The following is a 14,706-nucleotide window of genomic DNA, read 5'->3' as shown; positions in this document are numbered from 1 at the left end:
CCTATCGGGCTTGTAAAGTGGCTGCTTTGTGAGCTGCTGTGCTGCATATATTACTTAAGCTCTATATTGTACAGAGAGCAAACACGCCACCTTGTCAGAAGCAGCACGCGACTAGCATGTGAAACTTGACTATTCGAACATTAGCTCATACGAATAGCTGTTACTCCAATAACATATGACTTACTTGTTCCTTAGCCCGCCCGGCTGGCCGTGCGGTCAAACGCACTGCTTCCCGAGGGGGAAGGCGTGCCGGTCCCGGCACGATTCCGCCCGGCGGACTAGTGTCGAGGTCCGGTGTGTCGGCCAGCCTGTGAATGGCTTTAAGGCGGTTTTCCTTCTGCCTCGGTGAATGCGGGCTGGTTCCCCCTATTCCGCCTCAGTTACATTACTGAAATTACAATTAAATCAATACCAATTGCTGCTGACGTGCGTTGATATACATCAACGGTGACAGTTGAAAATGTGTGCCTCGACCGGGACTCGAACCCGGGGTCTCGTGCTTACATGGCAGACGCTCTATCCATCTGTCACCAAGGGCACAGAGGATAGTGCGACTGCAGGGATTTATCGTGGGCACGCTCCCTGTGAGACCAACATTCTCATAGTCCACACACTACATTCGTAGTGCCCCTGCCATTATGCCCATTACTCGCGGCAGACAATCCACCGAGTCCCGTAAGAGTTCAGGCAAATCGTGTGCACGTCCGAAAGAACAGATGCCATCTTCATATCGTTTAAGGCTACCCGGCTGATGACCTTCTACAGTGCGGATGCACACGACTTGCCTGAACTCTTACGGGACTCGGTGGATTATCTGCCGCGAGTAATGGGTATAATGGCAGGGGCACTACGAATGTAGTGTGTGGACTACAAGCTGAGAATGTGGGTCTCACAGCGGGAGTGCCGGCGATAAATCCCTGTAGTCGCACTATCCTCTGTGCCCTCGGTGGCTCAGATGGACAGAGCGTCTGCCCTGTAAGCAGGAGATCCCGGGTTCGAGTCCCGGTCGAGGCACACATTTTCAACTATTCCCGTTGATGTATATCAACGTCCGTCTGCACCAAATGGTCTTGATTTAATTGTAATTTCATTCTAGAGAGCTTCACGGTCACCAATAGCATCTGTTCTTTCGGACATGTCATCTTCATATCAGTTACATTATGTCGGCGATTGCTGCACAAACACATTCTCCACCTGCGCGTACACCATAATTACTCTACCACGCAAACATTGGGTTTACACTCATCCTTAATGACACGTTCCCGTGGTGGTCCACTGTGGGCCGAACCGCACAATAACCCTGGGTTCGGTGTGTGGCGGCGGTGGGGTGAGTGGACTACTGCAGCCTGTTGTGCGGTTGTGAACCACTGAGGGCTACGGCGGGGACGAAGACTCTCTGTCGTTTCAAGGTCCCCAGTTCAGTACATACATACATACTTGTTCCTTGACTTGTTAAGATGAGTATCAAATTGTGTATGTGGATTCTATTAAAAGGAGCTAATTACGATGGTTACAGCAGTTGTTTCTGCTCTGTTTAGCTTCACAATGAAATTAAGGGTGGAAACCAATTATAACCGACTTTTGACCACAACAGGTGGATGGTCAAACTGCAAGTAATCAGATACGAGCTAGTATGTGCCCATGTTTCTTTTATTAACCTACCTCTTTGTCGACTGTTGTTAGATAGGATTTTCAAGGTAGTTGGATAAAGAAGGAAAAAGAAGAGTGCAGAGCTGGATTATCTAAAATGCAAGCCTAAAGAATTCTTTGTTATAGGCTGGTTATATTTGCAAACATTTAGGAAGTGGAAAAAGCGAATCAACAATTTAGAAAAGTAAAAAGACGAAAGAGGGATCTGAGAGGTGTCTGTCACCGTTTGTGGTGTAAATCTTCGATGCCTCTCGAAACACCTGACACTTAGGCTACGTTAGTTACGGAAGCTCTCACCATACGGACGGCAACGATTTTCCTATGTTCGAATTCACTTAGCTCTGACGTAATGTACTCATAACTACACAGAACACTGTCCTGACCAGGACTTACACCTGTAACGTATTGAGGACACTGCACGGTTGCCGTTCACGGTCAAATACAACAGCATAACCTGCAGGCTTGGTCAGGATCTGCATTTATGTTCAAGCACGCATTTTTCGCCTTGTTTCCATATTTTCGTCCTACCTCTGTACGTCGTAAGGTAATACAGTACCAAATTTTTCTAACCATATTTAGTATTTTATTTAGAGTTATTCCCGTAACTTACCGAACTTGTGTATTTGTAATACCGCTATACATTTAAACCTAAATCTGCATAAATACTTCGCAGTACGCTACACAGAGAGTGCCAAAGGCGTTTTGTGCCAATGTTACCAATTTTATGCCCTATTCTACTAACATATCGATCGATAGAAAAATAACTCTTCCAGGTTCTGTCGTATGCGACGTAATCTTTTCAATACTCTTCTTATTTTTACTTCTTGAGATATAAGAAGGAAACACTTTAACAGTTGCACCGCCTTCTTCAAGTACCGATTGACTAATTTCTCCAAGCAAAGTCTTGCAGATAAACGTCATTTTTTTCCAAGGATTTCATTTAAGTTCCCTGAATATATGGTGCAGTTCTGTATTTGTTGCATTGAGGTGTTGCTGTCGCAACAGAGCCTCTACGTATGAATTCTATGTCAGTTCACACGTGTACTTGATAAAACTTTCTTAGTGCTGGTGGAATACTTCAGAATTACTTGGGCTAGTGTCTTGTATGCTGTTTAGTTTGTTTCACAGATCCCTCCCAACCAAACGAAGTCTTCCATTCCATCTTGCCTACTACTATCGCCCCATTCCATTCTGCCCTACATATTTAAACCATATGACAATTTCCAAACCTTTACCGCTATCCTTGCAATCGGATCTTATAGGGTTCTTTCGCTTAGTTATGAGAATTACCTCGAATTTATCTAAAATGGTAAAAAGCTGCAAGATGAAGTTTTTCCCGATTCCGTACGCCTATCCTACTGATGACACAGTGACGATGCTTTACTGAAGACGACAGCATCGTCAGCAAACAATCTGACTGTCTGATACATTGTTCATGTTTATTACACATGTTAGCGACTTATCGCCCTCCTAAGAAGAGTACCCAATGTTACTTTGGTTTCTGTGAAACATTCACTGTGCAGTGTAACGTAATAAACTCTGTTGGTAAAAAATTTATGTGGTGTGTCACATATAAGTGAAGTTACTTCGCGGTCGTATCTTCACTGTCAGTCGACAGTGTGACATAGTGTCGAGCGACTTTCGGAAAAGAGGAAGTCACTTGCGAGTGCTTTCTGCAAAATAATATCTGTGAATAAAGTGAGCTGCGGGTCAGTGGTGCATAAATATAAAAAGAGTTGTGCTAATATTTCTTTAAATATGCAATTGTATAATACGCTAGTTGCAAAATTTGACTCAAAACTCGTGATGTAATTGTACAATGTGTTTTTTCTTTTTGCTCTCCTTCGTTATTTTGAATTCATTACAGTTTCCAGAAACAACGCAGAGAAGTCAATAATAAAGCCGACCGGAGTGGCCGTGCGGTTCTAGGCGCTACAGTCTGGAGCCGAGAGACCGCTACGGTCGCAGGTTCGAATCCTGCCTCGGGCATGGAAGTGTGTGATGTCCTTAGGTTAGTTAGGTTTAATTAGTTCTAAGTTCTAGGCGACTGATGACCTCAGAAGTTAAGTCGCATAGTGCTCAGAGCCATTTGAACCATTTGAACCAATAATAAAGCAAAATGCATAGATGTTTTGTGAGATGTTGCGGCCATTTTAAAGTACCAAAGTTGATACTAGTCTTGACCACTGTAGTTATTAATTTTATATTGCCTTGCGCGATTTGGCCTTACGCCATTCTCAACGGCTGTACAAGAGACATGCGTGAAATCGTGTCTGTGTAGAAATAATAGTATAATTAAATGAAACGTACATCGTAAAAACAGAAGAATGAAGTACTCAACGAAAAAAAAAATTGATAAAATGCTTTTAACGCATATCATAAAAAGGAAGAGAGGTAGAACTCAACAAGAGATCTGTAGCACATTATTAGGAGAAACGAAACTGTATTTCTCGAACATGTATACGAAGTATCTGGTCTACGTTTCTTGATGACATTTGTGTGCAAACTCATTCTCCACATCGAAGTATTAGGTGAAGAAGACCACCGAATGGCAGAATTATACGGCCTTTATGAAAATTATGTGTTTTGATATACCGAAGTACTGATGCAGTTGATTGATAGAATGCAGTTTTAAATGACTAATAATACAGTATTCTGTTACACCTATTACATCACCCTGTTCGTTATCTAACGATTAATTATCCATCTGGTGCAAGGAAACTGGTGAAAATTATCACCACAAGATGGTGTCACTGTATAAAAATGTAATAAATTGTACGAACATCTAGTTGTTCAATAAAATAATAATGTATGTATAAGGCTTTAAAATCTGTATATTGGTGTTTCAGCTATAAGGTTTACAAAGTTACACATAACGTGACAGGAAGCGTATGTAGTATGTAACAGTCTTGCAGAGACACGCACCAGTGTATGAAATAAAATAAAAAATGCAATATATATATATATATATATATATATATATATATATATATATATATATATATATATATATATATATAAGGATAGGAATCCAAAAGACGAATGTGTGTATGTAATATACAGCTCAAGATAAATAGTGAAAAATTAACATGATAAATCTTGTGATCATGAAGATTGTGCGAACTACTACTCAGACGTTGTGAGCTCAATACACGATAAACCATGTTAATGGTTTGTAAAAGTAGGATACAACAGAAAAGGCATAGTGACAATATGCTGTGGCATATAAAGTCTGGGGGGCTGCACAAAGGAAAGTGTTAGAAGTTTTTATTTATTTTTATTATTTCTTAAGTACTGTCCGTATCAAGTAATAAATAATATGGTCGTTGTCTTACGGAAGTTAACCCTGAAATGGTAACAGGATAGAAGCGACTATGTTTAGATATTACTTCATATAAAAATAAGAAATGGAGAGTAAAGGCATTATAAGAAATGATGCAATTCTATTCGTTTCGTAACGTGGATCTCATTTGGACAATTTTCCAATCAAGAAGATGACATTTATTTCTCTTATGCGAAGATATTTAATTATGTTAGACTGGTGAATATGTTTCTAGCGTTTTGTTATGCATGTTGGTATTCAGGTTACAATGGGTTTATTATAGATGGTATTTTTTTATTTCTAGTTCATTGTTGCCGTTTGAATTTACATATAGTTATTTTATAATTTGGAAACACTGAGTGGAGTTGTGGACGCTAGAAAATGGAGTGCAAAGTGGAGAAATCGAAACATTTCCAACATATTCATCTGTCTGAGTTCAATAGAGGGGGTGACAGCAATGGAGGCAGTCAGAAACGTTTGCGCACTGTATGAGAATAATGCCGATGGACACAGCAGCCGCACGGGATTAGCCGAGCGGTCTGAGACGCTGCAGTCATGGACTGTGCGGCTGATCCCGACGGAGGTTCGAGTCCTCCCTCCGACATGCGTGTGTGTGTTTGTCCTTAGGGTAATTTAGGTTAAGTAGTGTGTAAGCTTAGGGACTGATGACCTTAGCAGTTAAGTCCCATAAGATTTCACACGTATTTGAACATTTTTGGACACAGCACGCCAAGAAATTATTTTTGTCGTTTTAAAGAGGATCTTATTGACATTAGTGACTCTCCACGTTCAGGAGCACCTCCGGGGTTTGATGAAGATCGTTTAAACGCATTAATCTACAATAATCCACGTCAGTGTACTCGAGAACTGGCAAATGTGATCATTCCACCCTCGTGCGACATGTGCATACCATGAGGAAGGTTCAAAAATACAGGAGTTGGGGATGGGAAGGCATTTCACACCCACTTTAGTCACCTGATCTTGCCCCCTCATATTTTCCCTTTTTACACTTTCAATCGAACAGTCTTCAAGGAACTTCCGTTCCGTATGCAAATGCGCTGTAAATATGACTCGAGAGTTCTTCGCCTCAAAACCATGTGATTTCTACAGTCACGGAATCGAAAAGTTACTCTAGCATTGGCAGACTGCTGTAAATAGTGAAAAAATGGTTCAAATGGCTCTGAGTACTATGGGACTTAACTACTGTGGTCATCAGTCCCATAGAACTTAGAACTACTTAAACCTAAGGACATCACACACATCCATGCCCGAGGCAGGATTCGAACCTGCGACCGTAGCAGTCGCGCGGTTCCGGACTGCGCGCCTAGAACCGCTAGACCACCGCGGCCGGCTGTAAATAGTGAAGGTAAATACATTATTGGTGACTAAGGTCTGTGTTATGTATATCTGTAGTGTACAGTAAACTTATGGAAAAAAATACTAAGAACTTATGCACCGAGCTAATAATTTATACGTCACTTATGTTCACTTTTAAGTTCCTGAATTGAAGTTTACAAGAAGAACAATGGAAAATACAAAGCCAAATCGATGGCGAAGCGCATATTACACAAAAAAGTATTTATGTGCCAGACTAAAACCCAAAGTTTTCGGGTTCGGTCCTCGTCAGTCCTGGGATTTTTACGTCACTTATCACTTCAAAAATGGCTGTGAGCACTATGGGACTTAACATCTATGGTCATCAGTCCCCTAGAACTTAGAACTATTTAAACCTAACTATCCTAAGGACATCACACAACACCCAGTCATCACGAGGCAGAGAAAATCCCTGACCCCGCCGGGAATCGAACCCGGGAAACCGGGCGCGGGAAGCGAGAACGCTACCGCACGACCGCGAGCTGCGGACACATATCACTTCTTTCACCTCTTCAGTGTTGTTGATGTGAAAAATGACGAGTGGCACCGTGGTTCGGAATACACGTTAAACTCTAGCCCTCCTCCCCCCCCCCCCCCCCTCCATCCCTCTATAACTGGCTGGTCACGCCAACATCGACTTGAGGGCAACGGTATACCACCTCCAACAGGGCTACGCCTAGCGAAGTGCTGTGGTATTCAAAACGATCTTCATACCTTCAGGATTTCTTGAGAAAAGCTCATTATCCTTCAGTAACGTCATAATACTCGTGCTCAGAAAATGTGGAAGGATTTTACAATACATGGACGGACTTTAGTGATATTCGTAATAATATGCATTCCGCCTTTTTCCTTTCTGTAAACATGAGCACCCGGCTCTCGTTTCTCGTCGATTTACTATTGACTGCGCTAGAAATTAACGAGAAAAATGTGCTAGGAATGTGGCTTATTCTGAAGCATATCCATTGTAAAATATGAAGGAAATGATTCAGGAATCTTTTAATTACTGTGACTCATTACGCCAGTATAATTCATGTGGCGGTCAGTCAACGATAAGACCTTCATAAATATTTTTAAATTCGAAACTTACTATTTCATCTTCCTGTATGTTGATTTCATTTTAGACAAAAAACTGATCTACATAGGACTGAGTGGTGGGTTTCGGTTCTTTTATTGGCTATAAGTGGCTCCAGAATTTTGAGAAATTTACTGATAGATCTTTTGTCAGAATCTCGTTGCGTAAGTTGAGCACTTCTCCCATATATCGTCTTATGAATGCAGCGACTTGCAACAAATTTTCTCTGTCAGTTTCTCCGTGTGGCCTTTTGTAGTGAGAGTATATCTTATGACGTAGTAACTGAATACGCTAGTTTTGCATTCGTTTCTGTCACTACTGCAAAATACGAGGTCTTTTCAAAAAATTCCTGAACCTTGTCCACAAATTTTTTCTATGCTTACTATTTATTTATTGCGCAAGGTCTCCTTCGAAATACTGTCCTCCACAATAGATAAACCGCTTCCAACGCCGTTGACCGCTCATGGAAGCAGTCTTGGTATGTCTCTTTTTGAATAGCGCGAAGAGCCATCTGAGAATTTTCTTTTTGTCGTCCTTTCAACGGCGTTTTCAACTTTGGAAATAAAAAAAGTCCTCGGGGGTCACGTCCAGACAATACGGAGGATGAGGCACCACAGTGATTTCGTTTTTTGTGCAATTTTCACGCACCAACAGGGACGAATATGCGGGTGTTATCGTGATGCTGGAGCCACGAATTGTCTCACCACATTTCAGGCCGTTCCCTTCTCCTATATTCTCGCAGGCGTCGTAACACGATTAGATAGAACCACCGACTGACAGTCTGTCGCTGTGGCACGAATTCAGATGAACCAATCCTTGCCGACCGTTGTAGCCGAGAGGTTCTAGGCGCTTCAGTCCGGAACCGCGCTGCTGCTACGGTCGCAGGTTCGAATCCTGCCTCGGGCATGGGTGTGTGTGATGTCCTCAGTTTAGTTAGGTTTAAGTAGCTCTAAGTTTAGGGGACTGATGACCTCAGATGTTAAGTCCCATAGTGCTTAGAGCTATTTGAACCGTTTTTGAACTAATCCTTCAAAGTCAACGAAAACTATCAGCATGGTTTTGCCACCTGACCTGACCTGACTTGCTGTTTATGGTCTTGGAGAGTCTTTCCCAACCCGTTGTGAAGATTGAACGTTGGTCTCATTACCGTAACTGTAGACCCAGATCGCATCACCAGTTATGATTCTCTTAAGGAATATCTCGTTCTCATTTGCGCGATTCAAAAGCTCTTCAAAGACTGCGAGGCGAAGGTCTTTCTGATCTTGACGCATGAGCCGTGGGACGAACTTGATGGCAACACGATGCTTTCCAAGATGCTATGTCAGGATTTCATGACATGATCCAACTGAAATATTACATTCTTCTGCAATCTCCCGGACGGTCAGTCTTCGATTGGCACGCACAATTTCGTTAAAGTTCGTGACAAGAGCGTCGTCTGTAGACGTCGAAGGACGACGTGAACAAAGGTCACCTTTAACTCCCTTCCGGCTGTTTTTAAACCTCGTGAACCATTCGTAACACTGATTACGGCTTAAGCACTCATCATCGTAGGCTTTCTGCATCATTTGGTGCACTTCTGTAAAGTTTTTTTTAGTTTCAAGCAAAATGTAATGCAGACACATTGCTCCTCTAATCTGCCATCTCGAAATTGGCAAACTGTGAGACACAACGTATTACTCAATACACCACTGAACAACAACTAACAGGCATACAACAAATGAAACTTCTGACAGTTACACATTAATCACAGGGGTATGAAGGGATGCCAACTGCATTTCGCTCCAACACACCGTTACCACGAAATTGCGAATGTTCCGGCATTTTTTGAACAGATCCCATATGCTTGAACAGAACAACATACCAACCTAACTTGCGGTTGCTCTTTCCGTCGAAAGCAACAGTCACTCTTCAAAAGAAAATTACTTTATTAATATAAAAGAAAATAAAGTCTATTGTTAACAGTGGTTGTCATATGAGAAGCTCCAGCTACTACTCATTACAAAACCCATGCTGAAAATACACTCCAGCACAAGAAAGAAAAAGAAAGAGAGAGAGAGAGAGAGAGAGACGACGACGACGCACCACGAAGGAATCATCCGAATTGAACGAAAATCGACAGATGTGATTTACATGTACAGACAAACAAATGATTACAATTTCGGAAAAAAAATGGATGACTTATTCACGAGAAAGAGCTTCACAAATTGAGTGAGTCAATAACGCATAGGTTACCCCACTGGCCGTTATGCAAACAGTTATTGGGCTTAGCATTAATGAATGTACTCCTGAGGGATATCGTGCCAGATTTTGTCCAGTTGGTGCGTTAGATCGTCAAAGTTCCCAGCCCACCTGGTTGGAGGTCCATACCCATAAACTTCCATCCGTTCTCAATTGGGGAGAGATCGGGTGACCTTGTTGGCCAGGGTAGCGTTCGGTAAGCACGAATATAACCAGTAGAACCTCTCGCCTTGCGCGGGCGGGCAGTTTCTTGCTGAAACGTTAGCCCAGGATGGCTTGCCATGAAGGGCTCACTGGGCCTTTCCCCAGTTCAAAATTTTTGTAGCATTATGGGCTGAACGCTCCAACCAGCTCGGGATTTTGACGATTTAAAGCACCAGTTGGAGAGAACTTGGCACGATATGACTCAGGAGGGCATCCAACCAATACCAAGCCGGAGAACTGCTCGAATAAGGGCCAGGGGTGGACCAACGCGCTATTGACTTTCTCTGTTTCTGAATCTCTTTCTTTTCAAAAAATCATCCAATTCTTCCGAGATTGTAAACATTTGTTTGTACATGCACATCACATAATTCCTTCGGAGTACGTAGTTTCATTTTTTTATTTTTTATTTATTAATTTTTTTTTTTACGTTTGGGTGTACTCTGAAAATCCAGAAGACAAAGACATGACAACTATTACAACGGGAACTCACTATAGACGGCTTCGAAAAATTGTTCAGTATTTCGTGCACAGGATATCAAATTACCTCGCCGACACCAAAGAGAGATACTTGTTCATTGAAAAGTAGGTGCGAAGTATGGATGGGCTGTAATCACGTAAACATGGAATTATTCCTTTTTGAAGTGTGCTGGGTATTCACCCCTCCGACGATTGGAATCGTCGCACGTATGGAGTGCGGCTCCGTTTCACAGGAACCTCCAGATTGAGGAGGCGTGCTCCGCGGACTTGGAGTCTCTCGTCGTTGCGTAGTGTGACAGGGTGTGCTACTCCTACAGGACAGCTACAAAGCTGTGGTAGTAAGCGCGGGAGGCGACTTTTTGGACCAGTAGGTTCTCTCATTTTGAATGACGCATATTCTGTTGAATTGCTGCAGTTCTAGAACAAGGTGGACAATGGATTCCTGTAGGGATCGCCACTGCCCCAATGAAATAGTTGATAGGGAAATGTGTCAGTACTTTGGTTGTATGGTCTATGCTCGCTCTGGTTCAGGAATCGAGTGTGTTCGACTGATATTGAGGACATTGTGCTAAGGAGCCTTCTGCATTGGACTGTTGCTCATTTAATAGTTAAGCACGTTGCTTGCTGTGTGAGGATGTGGCAGTACGTTCCTGCTCCGAGGCTGCATAGTCCTGAGGCCAGTCACGAGTGTTTTAACCCGTTGTGTTCATGCTTGAAGAAGTTAGGATAGGTTGCTGAAATTTGTTAAGGCATCTGTGAGCCGAACATCGTGCTGGACGGTACTGTGCGGAGGCTACCCTGTTAGCGTGCACGAATGGTGGTTTATGTTTTCAGTCCTGGCTATTGCAAACAGCGTTACTGCGCACTCTTACGGCTGTTGACTTGATTCCACGCAATAAAACGCGTTTCCTGGTTCTCTAGTGTAAGCTACAAGTATGTGCCCACATTCAAACACGTTGAGTGAGCTCTGAAGGTCTAGGCTAAGGTTAACTACTAGTGTGAGATCTGAACAGTGAATAGGCTAGCCCCTGATGACTAATTAAGGGATCATGCAGGGTGTAAAGCTTGTTAGGGGTTTGTAGTTTGTGCTGAGAAATAACTGTCAAGACAAAAATTCTATACGTTGAGCTGTCTCCGAGTTAATTAGCATTAAAGTTAGCCAATCAGGTCGTTGTGCACCCAGATTCAAGCAGTCCACTAGGTACAATTACTGTCAGTTGTTCTCATTGCTTAGATGACAGCGCATGAGACTGCTCAGCATTTGGCTCGGAGTCCATCCTTACTACTGTCACATGTCCATCGCTCTCTTGTTCGGTCTTTGGAAACCAAACAAAGAACACGTTTGGCGCGACTGTCTTCGGCGAGCCACATGAATTTACTTGTGGAACGGCCTGAGTGGCTAACTTCAATTCTAATTATCTCAGAAAAGGCGCAATTTATTGAACATTATTCTTAAAAATTATTTCTCAGCACAAGCTACCCTCTGTCATCTAGGAGGCTCTCGCTCAGTAGATCGGTAACCTTTCGGGCAGCTCCATCACACGGCCAGCCACCACTGTCCCTCCACGCCAGTGTCGAAGTGCAGCATGACGCCAGCAAGATCGGCCATCAGGAGGCGAAGCCGAACTCTGCAGAGTGCACTGCCATAATGAAGCATGGAGCCATTGTGAAATTATTCTGAGCTGGACATTCAAATGTTTGGGCCCAGACACTAAGTGCTATCTGCTGAACCTAAAGCAGAACAACCATCATTCTCTGGCTCAAACTAACATTCTGCGACTTAGCAACTAACCAGTAATCATTGCCGACCTTCACGCCTAGCAAGCACTCAATCCCGACTAGGCTCCAGGCAGTGATAAGCGGTAAACAAAGCATTCCATCAGTGCTCTTCCTGTGAACTTAGTATCTGACCAGAGCCCTCGCACTTAGTGCCATTCTGACCTTCTGTGGTTCGCAGTTATTTTGTACTTTCTGTGTTACTCTTGTTACTGCATCGACGGTTTTCATTTCTATACCGTCGAAGCAGACGTTTTTTGTTGAATAATTATATCCTAGATATTCTTATCCTATGTCAACGAGTGCGACACTTCAGTTGTCTGTATTGTTTGACAGAGGGCCTTCCACACCTCTATCATGGTAGAAACTGTAGATATCTCTCAGAACTTACTATATGCCCTTCGGTGTACACAGAAGAATGAAGGAATTCTTTTCGAGCTTATACCTGCCGGTTCCCCAGCCCTACCTGAAGCGCCTAGAACCACTCGGCCACACCGACTGGCTCGGATTTTGGGCTAGGGGCCATCCTGTCTCACGTCATCAATGGTATAGAATGGCCAGTTGTGTTTGTGTGCAAGACCCTGTCTACACAACAACACAACTACACTCAAAATGAATATGAGGCTCTGACCATTATCTGAAGTATAAAGAAATTTCGTTATTAGATGTCTGGCCATCAGTTCTCACTCTTGACTGATCACAAATGCCTTCTGTCATTACTCAAAGCCACAGCAACTATTCCCACCCACACCATATGGCGCCTTCTACGCTGGGCCCTTTTTCTTTCAGCTTACTCTTATGACATTAGGTATTGCACCTTGCAGCACCACGCCAACACGGATCTGTTGTCCCTGCTACATCTGGTTCACGACCCTGAGTTCAGTGAGGATCCAGAGGTGTTATTCCATCTGGACGTTGCAGCGACCGACCCCATCGCTCGCCTGCAGCTCGATGCTAAACTAGTCATGCATCACACCAGCAAGGATCACGCACTCCGTGCAGCCCTCAAAATGGTTCGGAACAACTGGCTGTCGGAAATGGAACTTATCTGTGATCCGGATATACAAGCGTTGTGGCATTTCTGGCATTACTTGTCATCAGTGCATGGCGTCCTTCTCTTGCAGAATGACTCAGGTTCCACATAAGTGATCATCTCGACAGCCCTGCAACAGCAGTTGCTACAGTTACTATATGTACTATACATGCGTGTTGTTCTGACTAAACGTCTTGCCCAGGAAAATGTTAATTGGCTGGACAAAGACACAGGCATTACCGACTTAGTCTTCTCCTGTTCTGCATGCCAAAGTACGCTGGAATCCCCTCCTTGCCACTACTTCCCTTGAGCTGCCGCTTTTGAACCTTTGTCCCGATTACTTATCGATTTTGTTGGACCTTCCCTTGGTTTCTCCTGGCTTTTTGTTGTTGATGCAGGGAGCACTTTCCCTTACAGGTAGAAAATGTCTAATGAATCCGCTGACTGCACTATTCACGCTCTATTGCACATATTTACCATTAAAGGACCTCATCTGATCCATATCCCACCTTCCCAGCTGAAGGCATTGCTGTAAGGTTTGGCCATACTTTCAAACACCAAATGATGAAACTCCACAAGCAAAATTCCTTGGAGAATTCTGTCATTCCTGACCTCTTATCAAGCTAAGTCCACGATGACTGCTCCACAGCAGAGCAGCTGCGTAGAAGAACTGACTGGTCCCAGGTCTCTCTGCTCCACCCTCATGTGGCCCCTGAGTTTTCCTGACATCCTCGGCACCATAGTTTTTCCGTACACAGCTCTATGTGGGCTTTTAGATCTCTCCTAGCCGACGACAATGACTTCCTGCCGCCGTTTCCTGTCATCTTGGCAGAGGGCACGTTGGCTGACGGTGCGACGTGCCAGAAGCATGTTAACCAGCTCCAGACAAGCCGTATGCCTCCCATTCCCAATGGTGGACACACTCAATTTCTTGTTCCAGAGTTGTTGCCCTCACAGAACCTGGTAGCCAAGGATAAGAAAGCTACTTGGGACACATTGAGCGGACCCTGGGACCACTCACAATTTCCACGACCACGACTCCAGACGTCTTCCTCATGGACGTTGATGTTGCAATTCTCAAGGCCCAGCATCACAATGCGGACAAAGAGATGGACTGTGACCTGTGATCCCCACTGGGAGGGGGCGGGTGCCATGTCTTTAGGCCTTCGCAAACCTTCATGTAGCTCGATCACACAGGCAGCCACCACTGACCTTGCATGCTTCAGCATCGCAAGTAGAACACGACGCCCTCAAGAACGGCTACCAGGAGGCAAAGCCCTTGCCTGCAGAGGGAATCACAAACACGGAACCTACTCGCGTCTGCACACCATGTGAGAGGGAAACAGTTCCTACTGTTTTCCGCCACAAGCAACTATGTCTGCCGGCGACAGGACACGACGAGTCAGGCTTCGAGAGCCTCACCCGACGACGGATGATACTCACCCCATTAAACAGGACTGCTCTAGAGTCATCGTCAGAGACAAACGCCGCTATCAGAAGTCATCATCGGTTGTTCTTTCAACTTCTCATGCCGGCTGATATCCAGGGAACTTTGCTTCT

The 14,706-nt window shown here is 43.8% G+C and overlaps 1 non-coding gene across 1 annotated transcript; it reads left to right on the top strand.

Moving 5' to 3' along the window:
- Positions 1–939: 939 nt before the first annotated feature.
- Positions 940–1,014, top strand: Trnat-ugu. Its single transcript has one exon. It is a non-coding gene; the product is annotated as a tRNA-Thr (tRNA).
- Positions 1,015–14,706: the final 13,692 nt, after the last annotated feature.

Source organism: Schistocerca americana, chromosome 3 (genome assembly GCF_021461395.2).
Source record: "Schistocerca americana isolate TAMUIC-IGC-003095 chromosome 3, iqSchAmer2.1, whole genome shotgun sequence".
Taxonomy (NCBI): Eukaryota; Metazoa; Arthropoda; class Insecta; order Orthoptera; family Acrididae; genus Schistocerca; species Schistocerca americana.
Note: the sequence above shows the minus strand (reverse complement) of the source record. Positions and strands in the feature narration are given on the sequence as shown.